General features: G+C 39.6%; 1 long non-coding RNA gene across 1 annotated transcript; it reads left to right on the top strand.

Annotated features, from left to right (window-relative positions):
- Window positions 1-283: 283 nt before the first annotated feature.
- Window positions 284-1,641, top strand: LOC146706845 (uncharacterized). Its single transcript, XR_014920687.1, has 3 exons — window positions 284-484; window positions 595-720; window positions 809-1,641. It is a non-coding gene; the product is annotated as an uncharacterized LOC146706845 (long non-coding RNA).
- The last annotated feature ends 9,315 nt before the right edge of the window (window positions 1,642-10,956 follow it).

Raw genomic sequence — 10,956 nt, 5'->3', positions numbered from 1 at the left:
TGTATGTGAGAAAACTTTTCATTTTTATTTTTTGACACACAATGAAGTAGGTTAAAGTGTCATGGGTTTTATTCATGTGGTTTCTTTTTAAAACATTATTCTTTCAGGCCAAGCGACAGTTGGGACGTAAATCTTACGACAGAGTGGCAACATTTATGTGCCATGATGCCATCACAGCCAAAAGATTTTATCAAGGTTATTTAAATAAGCTAAAGTGAAGTCATATATTTATCTATACACTTACATTTATTCATATTTAGTAATATTGCTTTGCACAGCTGAGGACCCTGCAGAGGACACACTCCAGAGCCGAGCACTGACCACCAATGCAATTGCAACATATGCAGCAAATAAAAGGAAAAGGAGAGAGGACAGAGGATCTGTGCAGGACGAGGACAGTGAAGGATCTGACAAGGAAGAGCAGCAGTCATCAGGAACAGAGGAGCTTTTAGACAGAACGCTCTTCCAGTGTAGCAGTAACAAGGTATGTGTGCCCTGATTCCCTTGGTAAGAGTTTTGATTGGTTGCACTTCTTTCATATATAATCATTTACTCCATCATGAACAAAACATATTTAATTTGTACCATAAACAGATGGTGAGCCCAGGTCAGGGTGAGGTTGCCTGTAGTGCCGGAGCCACAATAAGAGAAACTAAACAGGATTTGAAAAAGGGGGTGGAGCATCTACAAAAAGTGACATACCAGTTGCGCAAGAGAAAAGTATGTAATGTATGTTCTTGTGCTTGTTTTTAGTGTTTTCACTGATTACTAATCTTTTACCTTTTTACTTTTACTTTTCTAAAATCAGATGGTGGTCTTTTACAAAAATGATAGGACAGATGTGGGGAAACTCACACAAGAAGACAATCCAGAAGAGGAGGAGGAGGATGAAGCGAGGGAATGGGTTCCTAAGGTGGGCAGGAAAAATCCAGCAGAGTTTCTTCTCCTGCAGTTAAAGATGTAAGTGTTTTGTTTCCACACATCCATGAAAAATGAGTAAAATATATATTTTTCTGTTCTAATAACAGTCTGTGAGCTCATCTGAAGATGATGGGACAGATGACTGGAAACCCACACAGGATGAATCTGAAGGCTATTCAGAAGAGGAGGAAGAACAAGAACGTAAAAGGATTCCTAAGGTAGCCATGAAAAACAAAACTGGGTGTCCTGTGCCACAAAGAGATGTGAAATTCATCCTCAGTTTCAGTGCTTCCACAATCAATCCATCAAAAATGACCAAACATATTGTTGTCTTCTCTGAAAACAGATGGTGGCAGCATCTGAAGAGGATGGGACACATGATAGCAGACCCACACAAGATGAATCTAAAGATGATTCAAAGCAGAATTCTGCTCATTGAACTCTTTTCAGCAGAATTCTGCTCATTCAACTCTTTTCAGCAAAATTTTCAGTTTTTTCTGCTGTTTTCAGAAAAAAACATTTTTCAGCAAAATTCTGCTGATTGAACTCTTTTCAGAAGAAATTTTACTGATTGAACTCTTTTCAGCAAAATATTCAGAGTTTTCACCTCTTTTCTGCCCAAATTCTGCTTATTCACCTCTTCTGAAACATTTTCAGCCTTTCCACCTCTTATCAGCACAATTCTAAGCCTCTTCTGCTCATTTCAGCACAATTGTCAGTCTCTCCACCTCTTCTTTGAGAGAATGACTGTGGCGCAGTGAGATGAGAACCTCCCTTGAGTACCAGAAGGGCCAGGTTCGAATCCCACTCGGGCAATATTTTTTTTGTTTTTTTTTTTCAACTTTTTCAGCTTTTTTCAGCAGACATCCTCAGCGTAAAGGCATCCACACAGCATTTTCGCAGGAAATGCAAATTTTTCTAGTTGCACCTTAGAACACACATGCATCAACACTACAATGAGTTTGTTAGTGGGGCAATCAGAAACGGGCAGTTAGTTCACCAGTAGTGTAGACAGTCAGGGGTAAGAAAACAGCAGGGTCCATCCGGGCAGAAACCTCTCTCTCCCTCTCCTTTCAGAGCGTCCATCGGCTTCTAAACATATTAAAACACTTGAGCTACAATACCAAATGCTATCACATAACGATTTAGCATTAGCATGCTTTGACTGAAAATCACAGAGCTAAACATACAGCATGGCATCACACCACATAATGCGGTAAGCTGCGCTAATTAGCAAGCCGCTAGTTAGCATCACATATCACGCCATTTTACCACTATAACGAATAGTTACAGTACAAATGTCAAGGCACACAGTCTCATTTACCTCTTGCAGATCACAAATAAGTAATATCAGGACCACGGGTAGTCGACCTCAATGATACACTTAGATGCAAAATCCACACCACGTTTGCCTTACGACATCTCTCTCTTCGGACTTAGCTTCTGTGTCCGCTCCCACAGATTCACACAAACTTACCACTCGTCCCGCCCCCATAGCAGAAAAGAATGACATTGACTGGCTCGTCAGCACAACAACCAATGACAATACAATATTGAGATAACTGACATTAGATGGGTAAATAAGCTTAGGTTACACCCCAACATATTTATTGTGCACAGAAAATAACTCTAAATCATGAAACCCTTTTAATTATTGGACTCTTAACTGTAAATGAAATACATTTGTACCAAAGCATATGATTTTTAAACCTTTTATCAACTATTTATATTTTAACCAGTTTTTATAACAGTAGACTTTTTTTTCTTTATACTGCAAGCCCGAATAATTGCAGACAGGGATGCATATAGTTTTGTTATTGTGGAATAGATTAAAGCAATCCTAGATTGCTTTAGAATTAGAATGTTAAAATTAGTAATTTATTTTGGCACTAACCAGAAACACAGTAACAATGTGTGCAGCAGGAACAGATGCACTTCTATGTTTAGGATTCCCACCAGGTGAAGCACTGAAAATATTATTTAAATATGTATATGTATTTTCAACTGGTGTTATTTTGTGGTCTCATTCCCCAAGCAATTTGTTGCCTTATATTGTCCCCAACACTCACTGCTGCTTCTGCAAAGTCAGAGTGCTAAGTGCTGTCTACTACAGGTAACTCCACTTCAAAAAACCTGAACATTCCCTTTAGCTTACTATTTTAATTGGGGGGGGGGGGGGGGGGGGAGACTAAGGAAGCACTTACTGACCAGATGGGGAAAAAAAAGGCTGCACTGTTAAGAGAACTTAACCACCCAGTCTATTGAATATTCACATTCATTCCTTCATGTTACTGTTAACTACACCCGTGTTTTTATGAACTGTTAGGGTGGAAAACCTAAAACGTGTAGGGCAGAGTGCCTTGAGGACCAAGGTTGGAAAACACTGACCTACACCACATCCATCACCCACATAGAGCTTGCGAGAATGCTGTAAAATTCACTGCAAAAGTCTGGATAGCTGTGATAACCAAGTGGCAGCTTTAGTACACATCCACATGTGTGGGATTGTGGTCTGTGGAGGAAATCTGTAGTTTCTATTAACTCAATTAGTATGGCTTTATCCAACAGATTGGATCCTGTACAGAACTGCAGGAAAAGCTGAAGATAATTGAAATCAATTTCTCCAATGTACCTTTTCAGGTAACGAGAAACTGTTGACTGGGCAGCTGTCATCTCCTCTGGAAAGTCTAGAAGCTCCTTCACTGTTTTTACAGTTGGTTTTTTTTCTTCAATGAAATGATGCAGTCCTTCTGGTGGGAGTAAACCAGCTACAGAACCCACAATGGGACGCCAGCACTTGATTACAAACATTGGGGCCTCAATAAGTACTTTTTGTCCTATCTGTGCCAAAACAGGGAGCAGTGTGTCCTTGGTAGGGACCTGCTTGCACTCATGTGCATCAAGTACTTCCAGCAATTCATCTGTATCCACTGAATTGAAGTCATCCAAAGCCTTCAGGAGAACAGATCGCTCTTCTTGTGAGACATACAAAAGAAAGGAATCTTTTAAACTACTGGTTGTCGAGCTGTATCTCCTCCAGAAAGGGTATTGCAAGCTTCACTGGGAAGTAACCAGCTTGTTTCCACCCTACAACAAACATTCTAGCTATAGCCTGCCATTCTTCACACTGAAAGTCATGCCGGATGAATGGCACTGATCAAATCAGTAAGACAATGACCTCTTCTAACAGTCAGTATTACGGGACAAGATCGTGGTTCAGGGGGTGCTTGGTCAGGAATATTGGCCTCTCCTGTCAGCCCCGGTGAGAGAGACAATGTGTGATGAGGTGGATCAGACTCTTTTTCTGTAAACAGTGTTTCAGGGTTTAGTTCAACCACACTAATATCCACCCTGTTATCCCCACTAATAATAACAACTGCAACAGAATCTTCACTTTCACCTACATTTGGCAGACCATCCCATGGTAATGTGTCATTCAGTTCCAAATATCCACTTATGGAAGCTCCATCATTATTTACAAAGTGGTTTGATGGTTCTTAATTTATGTTTTCCACCAACAGATCATCAGCGGCCCGATTATGTTCATTGTCAGTGAGATCTACCACAGAGGGCTGGGTTATTGCATGATCGGCATGTGAGTGAAGTTGGCCCCCCCACCTTCTTCAAATCCAACAAAAGTGGTATCAAACGTTTGTGCTACGTTTGTGCATGCTGCAAAAGTTTATTTTTTGCCGTTTTCATTTTAAAGATATTCAAGAAAAATTTCTAGCGGTCATCAGAGGTCAACCAGCCCCCCACATTAATGGAATCAAAAAAAAACTGGCGTCAAAAGTTTGTGCTACGTTTGTGCTGGTTTGTGCTGCTAAAATTGTCGTTTGTGCTGCCTCTGTTTTAAAGATATTAATGAAAATGCAAACGTCAAAAGGTCAACCAGCCCCCCACATCACCCAAATCAAACAAAAGTTGATGTCACAGGTTTGTGCTATGTTTGTGCTGGTTTGTGCTGCAAAAAATTTTGTTTGTGGCGCTATTATTTTAAAGATAAAGAGGCGGGGTACATCCTGGACAGGTTGCCAGTCTGTCACAGGGCCAACACACAGGGACAGACAACCATTCGCACTCACATTCACACCTATGGGCAATTCGGATTAACCAATTAACCTATCACCACAAGCTGCATGTCTTTGGAGAGAACCCACGCAAACACGGGGAGAACCTGCAAACTCCACACAGAAAGACCCTGGCGTGATGGTGGAATTGAACTCAGGACCTTCTTGCTGTGCAGCAACAGTGCTAACCACCGTGCTGCCGTAATAATAACATTAAATAACATTTATGAAGAAATTTAAAGGGGCATGCCAGTAGGTGCGTATCAGTTTATAATTAGATAAGGTGTTTTGAGCCAATAAGCTGGTTGTGGATCACTGACTACCATGTTTCTTAACATTACCTTACTCCATCTAGTGTGCTACCAGCAGGGTTTATGCTAAAATGCTAATGGTTGTTAAAACATTAACCTAATAATATGTGAACTGTAGCTTTTAAGTCAAATGGTAATATTAACAAAAGTGCTGTCATTTGTATGTGGGCTGTCATGAGCAAGTTGTATAAAATTAACATACACAGGACAGGAGTGCACTTCAGTGATTCAGCAAATCTGAACTCAAAGGCTCCAAACAGCCTGAAGAACTGTAAATCTTAGGTAACTGTCAATGTTACCTGAAAGGGCCGATTTATATTTTTTGCAAGAGTCAAACTTCTGTAGCCATGGTCACAAAAGGCTATTAAATGAGTGGGCTATTAAACATGTGTGGGATTGACACAGACACAGATTTATCTCAACAGTGCACGGATTTATCTACAAGTATTTTGATGATGAGCTATGAACATTGACTACATTCATTTTTATACCGATCAAATGAATTTTGAACTAGATCTTGTTAAGGATAAACTGGTACAACTCTGCCAAAAAAACCAAACATAGCGACCTGTGTTTGGTTTGTGATCACCAGGGGGTGCTATCATACACATTCTTCTTCTGAGAGAAAAAAAACAAGAGTTGAAGAAAACATGTGCTAGCTATCTTATTTGCATTTTTAAGCTAGATTCCATGACCAACAGCAATCATCAACACTTCAATTCACTATGTCAAAACAGTGTATAAAAGTAAGTAATTTTATGTCCACTTAAAGATGTAGAATTAAAGTTATAATCAAATTATAGCAGTAATATATCACATTTTTAATTTTTGCTTGACAGATGCCAAAGAAATCAGTGGTGGACAAAATTGCAGTATTTGAAGTCCTTCGTGCTTCTAAAGAAGCAGTCATAAAAAATGGAAAAGTTTCAACTCCAAGTGATGACATATGGCAAAATCTATGCAAACAACTTGGTGAAAAGATGACACCAAAAGCTCTTTACACTTTTGTTAAATTAAACAGACACAATGTATGGGCTGCTCTGGATTACAGTGATGAAGAGAGACTGACTGACACAGACAGTAGTGACAATGATAATGATTTTGAACAAAGCAGCTCTCCTTTTCAAAACAAAGACTGCAAGACTTTCAATGTGGAGCTCCCATTTGAACAGTGGATACATATGATTCCACATAAAGTCACATACAAAAAGAATACTTTCAAGAAAAGGGAATACACAATTTTGAAACCAGGTACATGGACTCATGTTGTAAACCAGGGAATCTGGAAAGAGGTTACAAGTACATGCACCATTACTTTTAAACGAGCCAAGGTGTACCCCAGAACTGTATCTTGTTTTATTAAATCAGAGGCTTTTGCAAAGAGTGTAGTGGCCAGCTGTACATTACATGTGAAAAGGAACCTGAAAATCACTGCCCAATGGTGCTGAAGTGTGTAATGGCAAACACAGATGAATCCATGCACACTGGCTTTTCTAGGAGAGCCGTGTCCAGAAGTCTGAGGGCACAAGTAAAAAAAGAACTTTGTGAAGGCAGACTGCAGCCCCATGTGTGGAGAGCATCAGAGACAGAAAAGCTGATGGACTTTGGTGATCCAGAGCCAAGCCATCTACCAAATTTGACAACTCTGCGCAAAGCCAAACATGAACAAAATCAACTAGAAGTTGCTCATAAAAACCCAATACTGTCTCTCCACTCATTAAAATACAGTTCCCCTCACAATGGAAGCATTTGGGACATTGGATTAGACAAGTTCTTCTGTCACTACTGGAGTCAAACTCAAATGCTGATGTACAAGATTGAAAAGCACCCCATAGTTGCCTTTGATGCGACTGGCTCAGTTGTAAAAAAGCTTCTCAGGCCTAATGGTTTGTCTGGAAATATCTTCCTGTATCAAGGTGTGTTAACAGGAAGGGACAACTCTCACGTCCCAATGGTGCAAATGTTGTCAGAGAGACATGATGTCCAGGCAATCACAAGATGGTTATCGGAAGTAGGCCGTGAAGTAGTCGTGCACCAGCTGAATGTGCGGAGATCTAAGTCTAGTACGTATATAATACACATCTATACCTCTACCTACTTTAATGACATGATGTTAATAATAAAGTGTCTAAGGTATTGTGCTTACATTTTTTTTTAGAAAGACTTGTCAAAGCAGAAAAACATGCTTTGTTCATTGATGAGGCTCCCCAGAAGATTGCTGCCGCACTGGGTATGGATCACTGCAATGATCACAATGACACTGAATGTTCATTTTACTTAAGAGGGATTATACAGACTTCAGATCTGGGTTAAGACAAAGCCCCTACAGATCTTTACATCACAGTGACCCACACACTGAAACTGAGCTTATGTCTTTTCTGTCTAATGTCCAGTTTAAATTTAAGAATAATGTGCAGCTTGGTCAATGTAATGCACATGAAGCCAGAGCTAAAACACATCACCATTGCAGTGAAATATGTGCAGCTCTGCCTTAAGATGGAGCCCTGTACATTTTGATCTTGTTATTTCTGGGATGATTGTAAAGATAATTTTCATTATTATGGCTAGAATAAAGTGTAAGAGGTATTTGCACTTACAAAGAATAAGACTTTTACTTTTATTGTTTCATAAAAGGTGTCCACAATTTAAACTTTAATTGCAGGAAATTTAATTAAATAAGAATAAGGAAAATAAAATAATCACAAAACAATAATCAGATTACTTAAACTCTACTTATCTAACTAAGATGCTCTAAGCTAATGCTAAGTGTGTTCTTTTCTTTGGTGAGGAGAGGTTGGAGGAAGGATGTAAATCAAAATCCTTCTAAATTAACCGCCTAACACAGCAACAATGAGCAGACAAAAAGGAATGAATTCACAGGTTGGACAGGTTTTCAACTGTGAACCTCTTCGATCCAATCTTTTGGGCTGCTCATCTTGCAGAAGACAAAAAAGAAAAACACAAAATCTCTTCTTCACCTCACCTGTTCACCCCCCCCCCCCTTCTCCTACTGGACGTCATATCTTCCCACACCTTATCTATCAATGTGTAGCTTTTAAAATTGTGAATGCTTCATTACATTTTCATTGTTATTCTTAACATAGAGAATTCATATTCAATCACTTCATGTTTCATTCAGTTTATGTGATTCTACTTCAGTTAGATTTGTCTTTAGGACATTTTCACAAGAACATCCATTGTAACTTAATCCCTTTCCAATTCGAATGCTTTAAAACTCAGTTAATTACCATTTATTTCTCTAGTTATTTTATGATTTAATGAAAACATACATTTTGTTTGTCAGATATTCTTTGAGATTATTAGCTCCACTGTGTCACATTATACACAACACACAGAAACACACACACCAAGGTCAGACACTCTGTGAGGCCTGTTATTAGAATCACTGTTATTCTACAGGGAGTGCAGAATCATTAGGCAAATGAGTATTTTGTCTACATCATCCTCTTCATGCATGTTGTCTTACTCCAAGCTGTATAGGCTCGAAAGCCTACTACCAATTAAGCATATTAGGTGATGTGCATCTCTGTAATGAGAAGGGGTGTGGTCTAATGACATCAACACCCTATATCAGGTGTACATAATTATTAGGCAACGTCCTTTCCTTTGGCAAAATGGATCAAAAGAAGGACTTGACAGGCTCAGAAAAGTCAAGAATAGTGAGATATCTTGCAGAGGGATGCAGCAGTCTCAAAATTGCAAAGCTTCTGAAGCGTGATCATCGAACAATCAAGCGTTTCATTCAAAATAGTCAACAGGGTTGCAAGAAGCGTGTGGAAAAACCAAGGCACAAAATAACTGCCCATGAACTGAGAAAAGTCAAGCGTGCAGCTGCCAAGATGCCACTTGCCACCAGTTTGGCCATATTTCAGAGCTGCAACATCACTGGAGTGCCCAAAAGCGCAAGGTGTGCAGTACTCAGAGACATGGCCAAGGTAAGAAAGGCTGAAAGACGACCACCACTGAACAAGACACACAAGCTGAAACGTCAAGGCTGGGCCAAGAAATATCTCAAGACTGGTTTTTCTAAGGTTTTATGGACTGATGAAATGAAAGTGAGTCTTGATGGGCCAGATGGATGGGCCCGTGGCTAGATTGGTAAAGGGCAGAGAGCTCCAGTCCGACTCAGACGCCAGCAAGGTGGAGGTGGAGTACTGGTTTGGGCTGGTATCATCAAAGATGAGCTTGAGGGGCCTTTTCGGGTTGAGGATGGAGTCAAGCTCAACTCCCAGTCCTACTGCCAGTTTCTGGAAGACACCTTCTTCAAGCAGTGGTACAGGAAGAAGTCTGCATCCTTCAAGAAAAACATGATTTTCATGCAGGACAATGCTCCATCACACGCGTCCAAGTACTCCACAGCGTGGCTGGCAAGAAAGGGTATAAAAGAAGAAAAACTAATGACATGGCCACCTTGTTCACCTGATCTGAACCCCATTGAGAACCTGTGGTCCATCATCAAATGTGAGATTTACAAGGAGGGAAAACAGTACACCTCTCTGAACAGTGTCTGGGAGGCTGTGGTTGCTGCTGCACGCAATGTTGATGGTGAACAGATCAAAACACTGACAGAATCCATGGATGGCAGGTTTTTGAGTGTCCTTGCAAAGAAAGGTGGCTATGTTGGTCGCTGATTTGTTTTTGTTTTGTTTTTGAATGTCAGAAATGTATATTTGTGAATGTGGAGATGTTATATTGGTGTCACTGGTAAAAATAAATAATTGAAATGGGTATATATTTGTTTTTTGTTAAGTTGCCTAATAATTATGCACAGTAATAGTCACCTGCACACACAGATATCCCCCTAAAATAGCTAAAACTAAAAACAAACTAAAAACTACTTCCAAAAACATTCAGCTTTGATATTAATGAATTTTTTGGGTTCATTGAGAACATGTTTGTTGTTCAATAATAAAATTATTCCTCAAAAATACAACTTGCCTAATAATTCTGCACTCCCTGTATTCTCAGATTCATTACACTGGTTAACTTACACATTTTCTTTCCTTTGTTTCATTTATTTTCAACATGCCAGAAACTGAGCATAACTAACCCTCAGTAAAACAAGTTACAAGTTATGGTATCTGGAACAGATTTACATTCAATATTTAGAGTTATATTTTGGACGCACAGACGCGCGCGCACACACACACACACACACACACACACACACACACACACACACACACACACACACACACACACACACACTCAGCCATTATAACAGCCATTTCTACTACTCAAACACATTTGCATTTGTTATCTATATGTAGAGGCGGCACGGGGCGTGAGACTTTTATCTCTTTCTATCTTCTATCTTAAGACACATTACAGGGTTTTGTAATTGGAAACTGGGTTTTTTTGTATGGTTGGTCTGGAAAATTTGTTTGATACTTTGTGGTGCTTGCATGGTCCTTGAGACATGGTGCTTGTAAAATCCCTCTATAATCTGCACAAGGGACTGGACATGTAAATGCAGTGTATGTGTTAGCATAGCATATTAATACATGTAGTGTTCTCTTTGTGTTTTTACAGATGACCTCGAGAAGCAACCCCAGAGCAGAACAATATTGAAATTGTTTTTTGGACTGTTGGGCGGATATATTATTGCCATAACTGGTCACCGAAAGGGAGTG

The sequence above is a fragment of the Copadichromis virginalis genome, linkage group LG6 (genome assembly GCF_057382275.1).
Source record: "Copadichromis virginalis isolate Kocher_CV1m ecotype Utaka linkage group LG6, C_Virginalis_male_GT1.1, whole genome shotgun sequence".
NCBI lineage: Eukaryota > Metazoa > Chordata > Actinopteri > Cichliformes > Cichlidae > Copadichromis > Copadichromis virginalis.
Note: the sequence above shows the minus strand (reverse complement) of the source record. Positions and strands in the feature narration are given on the sequence as shown.